A 6,080-nucleotide genomic window follows, 5' to 3' on the forward strand; every position below is an offset into this window, starting at 1 on the left:
AAAAAGGGTCAATTATATGTTTTCATAATAATATTAAATAATATAGAATGAACTGAAAGAATAACAGTTTATAATATATAATTATATATAAATATATATATATATATATATATATATATATATATATATATATATATATATATATAAATATATATATATATATACATATATATACATAATTAAAAACATTTTTAAAAAGTAACAATAATATTATAAAATATATTAATTCATCTTATTTATTTAACTTTTTTCCATTGCTTTTGTTTTTAGGAACAAAACTTTTTGAATACTTTTTACCTTCCATATCTTTCATTTCAATTGAATATAAAATGAGCATGTAAGTTTTAAATCTCAAAAGATATAAATATAAGGTGAAATCTTCGACAATGGCTAGCGTTGATATCAATCGGTCTTACCTTTGTTTGGTTTTGTTTATTAGTATGATGTTGCTGTCAAGTAAAGAATAAAATTTATTTGATCTATCATTTTGTATTCGTTTAATATAATAACTAATCTAATAAATTCATAAAACATAATTAATGAATAGAAATTATACGTAACATTTTTTTGGTTGTAGGGATATCAAGTGGCGAGAAAATTTTGGCGAGAAGTCCTGTGGAAAATCCTTTGGGAAAACATTGTCTAGATGGTACTGGATGCCAGTCTAATGACAATTGTCGTGAACGTTGTGAAACAGATGGGTATAATAAAGGTGGTAAATGCGAGGGATTACTAATTCGCAAATGTTGTTGTAATGAATGAGAAGTTAATATACCCTTCAATAAATCAAAATAAATAAAATGAATTGCCTTATTATATTTTGAATTTAAATTTTCTAATAATATATATTATCAAAAATAAAATAATTCCTTAAACATGACTATTACAAGTGAATCAGAATTTAAAAGTAAATTCTTGTCACCTATTTCAAACTATGGATGAATGTTAAATGTCTGAAAATTTAAACGTGTGTATTTCACTTTAATTAACTATTTTAGAAAAAAATTAAATATTTTGTTTTATTCTTATATAGTTTCATGATGAAAATGTCAACAAAAACAAAAGAAATTAATTAAAGTTCGCTTGGAAGACGATCCAATACAATTCTACAAAATTTTAGACATGGACATTTATTTTTTTAAAGAAATAGTTTCTTGAAATAATATTTCTATTATTTTTATTATGTATATTATTAATTCTTTTATTATTATTATTATTATTATTATAATTATTATTAGGCAGTAAGAAAGATTCATTATATTCTCACTTTTTTCTAGGAAATGAGTTTTTTTACCTTTTAATTTAGATGAGCAAACTGGTCGAGTCATACTTGATAGTTATTTCTCTTGCAAATCATGTACCTTAGCCTTTCCATGATATCTCTCAAATGTTTCCTATCACAAATTCGCACTCTAGCCAATAGTTAGTACTCTTGATATCAAATCAAAGAGCTTTATGTACGTCGAGGCCGCTGAATCCTTCAATTTAGGCCCGATTCCTTTGTTAATAGTGAATGTTTAAAGAAATGGTCGAAAGACAAGTCTCTAGTAGAAAAATTTTCAATACCTTAAAAATTTAATTTGAACCGTGCTAATTTTTGAAATAAAAGATGAATTGAATGAGAAAATTACTAATAATTTAAAAACTTGAATTTTAATAAAAAAAATAGATACGTGATGATTAAACCGCAACATGATTGGATTCACCATCAACTTTAAAATTTAAATGATCCAACCAAGAGTAAGTTTGATATACCCATTACTTGTTCATAGATATAGTTTTTTTTTAAAATACTCGCAATTTCTAAATTAAGAGGTTATTTTGCTTAATAATAGAAATTTGAAAAATGCATAATACACACCACATATGTTCTCAAATTTTTTATTTTTAATTCTAGAAATGAACTCAAATTTTTTTAAATAAAAGAAGTTAAGCTGTGTTAACTTTCTTTCGGCTAGTTTTTTTATTTTAATTCTATGTATATTAGATTAATATTAAGTAACTAATAGAAAAATTTTAACCAAACTTGAATATAATTTTTTGTAATAATCAACAAATAATTTAAATTAATGGCTCATTTTTAAAATTAAAGTTCCATATTTGGTATATATATATATATATATATATATATACTTATAAAAAATAAAAACTTGATTTCTTGTTACTTTAATATTTTGCGGATGTGACATTTTTACCAATCAACTCTATCTTCAAATCTTGATCTAAAATATTTCCTCTATAAAAATATCTCTACAGAACATTTTCACATTCTCAATTTGCAAAAGAGAAATATATAGTTCAAATTTTAACGTGCTTCAAAGAAAGACCAATTACAACAAAAAGCTAAAAGAAAAGCAAAATCATTCTTAAATACTAGCAACACAAATACAAAAGAAAGAAGATCTAACATTGACTTTTATATTCTAAATAATTTAATAGAACATTTAACAACATATTTATTAGGTTACAACAAAAATAACATTATAATTCAAAAAATAATTAAAAAGTAATCTACATATTAAACATATATAATGAGTAATTAATATTTTCATTATTGAAAGAGTCAAAAAAGGGTCAATTATATGTTTTCATAATAATATTAAATAATATAGAATGAACTGAAAGAATAACAGTTTATAATATATAATTATATATAAATATATATATATATATATATATATATATACATAATTAAAAACATTTTAAAAAAGTAACAATAATATTATAAAATATATTAATTCATCTTATTTATTTAACTTTTTCCATTGCTTTTGTTTTTAGGAACAAAACTTTTGAATACTTTTTACCTTCCATATCTTTCATTTCAATTGAATATAAAATGAGCATGTAAGTTTTAAATCTCAAAAGATATAAATATAAGGTGAAATCTTCGACAATGGCTAGCGTTGATATCAACCGATCTTACCTTTGTTTGGTTTTGTTTATTAGTATGATGTTGCTGTCAGGTAAAGAATAAAATTTATTTGATCTATCATTTTGTATTCGTTTAATATAATAACTAATCTAATAAATTCGTAAAACATAATTAATGAATTGAAATTTACGTAACATTTTTTTGGTTGTAGGGATATCAAGTGGTGAGAAAATTTTGGCGAGAAGTCCTGTGGAAAATCCTTTGGGAAAACATTGTCTAGATGGTATTGGATGCCAGTCTAATGACAATTGTCGTGAACGTTGTGAAACAGATGGCTATAATAAAGGTGGTAAATGCGAGGGATTACTAATTCGCAAATGTTGTTGTAATGAATGAGAAGTTAATATACCCTTCAATAAATCAAAATAAATAAAATGAATTGCCTTATTGTATTTTGAATTTATATTTTCTAATAATATATATTATCAAAAATAAAATAATTCCTTAAACATGACTATTACAAGTGAATCAGAATTTAAAAGTAAATTCTTGTCACCTATTTCAAACTATGGATGAATGTTAAATGCCCGAAAATTTAAACGTGTGTATTTCATTTTAATCAACTATTTTAGAAAAAACTTAAATATTTGTTTTATTCTTATATAGTTTCATGATAAAAATGTCAACAAAAACAAAAGAAATTATTTTAAGTTCGTTTGGAAGACGATCCAATACAATTCTACAAACATTTAGACATGGACATTTATTTTTTTAAAGAAATAGTTTCTTGAAATAATATTTCTATTATTTTTATTATGTATATTATTAATTCTTTTATTATTATTATTATTATAATTATTATTAGGCAGTAAGAAAGATTCATTATTTTCTCACTTTTTTCTTGGAAATGAGTTTTTTTACCTTTTAATTTAGATGAGCAAACTGGTCGAGTCATACTTGATAGTTATTTCTCTTGCAAATCATGTACCTTAGCCTTTCCATGATATCTCTCGAATGTTTCCAATCACAAATTCGCACTCTAGCCAATAGTTAGTACTCTTGATATCAAATCAAAGAGCTTTATGTACGTCGAGGCCGCTGAATCCTTCAATTTAGGCCCGATTCCTTTGATAATAGTGAATGTTTAAAGAAATGGTCGAAAGACAAGTCTCTAGTAGACAAATTTTCAATACCTTAAAAATTTAATTTGAACCGTGCTAATTTTTGAAATAAAAGATGAATTGAATGAGAAAATTACTAATAATTTAAAAACTTGAATTTTAATAAAAAAATAGATACGTGATGATTAAACCGCAACATGATTGGATTCACCATCAACTTTAAAATTTAAATGATCCAACCAAGAGTAAGTTTGATATACCCATTACTTGTTCATAGATATAGTTTTTTTTAAAATACTCGCAATTTCTAAATTAAGAGGTTAATTTGCTTAATAATAGAAATTTTAAAAATGCATAATACACACCACATATGTTCTCAAATTTTTTATTTTTAATTCTAGAAATGAACTCAAATTTTTTTAACTAAAAGAAGTTAAGCTGTGTTAACTTTCTTTCGGCTAGTTTTTTATTTTAATTCTATGTATATTAGATTAATATTAAGTAACTAATAGAAAAATTTTAACCAAACTTGAATATAATTTTTTTTAATAATCAACAAATAATTTAAATTAATGGCTTATTTTTAAAATTAAAGTTCCATATTTGGTATATATATATATATATATATAGATATATATATATATATATATACTAATAAAAACTTGATTTCTTGTTGCTTTAATATTTTGCGGATGTGACATTTTTACCAATCAAATCTATCTTCAAATCTTGATCTAAAATATTGCCTCTATAAAAATATCTCTACAAAACATTTTCACATTCTCACTTTGCAAAAGAGAAATATATAGTTCAAATTTTAACGTGCTTCAAAGAAAGACCAATTACAACAAAAAGCTAAAAGAAAAGCAAAATCATTCTTAAATACTCGCAACAAAAATACAAAAGAAAGAAGATCTCACATTGACTTTTATATTCTAAATAATTTAATAGAACATTTAACAACATATTTATTAGGTTACAACAAAAATAACATTATAATTCAAAAAATAATTAAAAAGTAATCTACATATTAAACATATATAATGAGTAATTAATATTTTCATTATTGAAAGAGTCAAAAAAGGGTCAATTATATGTTTTCATAATAATATTAAATAATATAGAATGAACTGAAAGAATAACAGTTTATAATATATAATTATATATATATATATATATATATATATATATATATATATATATATATATATATATATATATATACATAATTAAAAACATTTTAAAAAAGTAACAATAATATTATAAAATATATTAATTCATCTTATTTATTTAACTTTTTCCATTGCTTTTGTTTTTAGGAACAAAACTTTTGAATACTTTTTACCTTCCATATCTTTCATTTCAATTGAATATAAAATGAGCATGTAAGTTTTAAATCTCAAAAGATATAAATATAATGTGAAATCTTCGACAATGGCTAGCGTTGATATCAACCGATTTTACCTTTGTTTGGTTTTGTTTATTAGTATGATGTTGCTGTCAGGTAAAGAATAAAATTTATTTGATCTATCATTTTGTATTCGTTTAATATAATAACTAATCTAATAAATTCGTAAAACATAATTAGTGAATTGAAATTTACGTAACATTTTTTTGGTTGTAGGGATATCAAGTGGTGAGAAAATTTTGGCGAGAAGTCCTGTGGAAAATCCTTTGGGAAAACATTGTCTAGATGGTACTGGATGCCAGTCTAATGACAATGGTCGTGAACGTTGTGAAACAGATGGCTATAATAAAGGTGGTAAATGCGAGGGATTACTAATTCGCAAATGTTGTTGTAATGAATGAGAAGTTAATATACCCTTCAATAAATCAAAATAAATAAAATGAATTGCCTTATTGTATTTTGAATTTATATTTTCTAATAATATATATTATCAAAAATAAAATAATTCCTTAAACATGACTATTACAAGTGAATCAGAATTTAAAAGTAAATTCTTGTCACCTATTTCAAACTATGGATGAATGTTAAATGCCTGAAAATTTAAACGTGTGTATTTCATTTTAATCAACTATTTTAGAAAAAACTTAAATATTTGTTTTATTCTTATATAGTTTCA

General features: G+C 22.8%; 1 long non-coding RNA gene across 1 annotated transcript; it reads left to right on the forward strand.

Moving 5' to 3' along the window:
• Nucleotides 1-2,898: 2,898 nt before the first annotated feature.
• Nucleotides 2,899-3,334, forward strand: LOC131611878 (uncharacterized). Its single transcript, XR_009287216.1, has 2 exons — nucleotides 2,899-2,966; nucleotides 3,087-3,334. It is a non-coding gene; the product is annotated as an uncharacterized LOC131611878 (long non-coding RNA).
• The last annotated feature ends 2,746 nt before the right edge of the window (nucleotides 3,335-6,080 follow it).

This window comes from Vicia villosa, linkage group LG6, assembly GCF_029867415.1.
Source record: "Vicia villosa cultivar HV-30 ecotype Madison, WI linkage group LG6, Vvil1.0, whole genome shotgun sequence".
Taxonomy (NCBI): domain Eukaryota; kingdom Viridiplantae; phylum Streptophyta; class Magnoliopsida; order Fabales; family Fabaceae; genus Vicia; species Vicia villosa.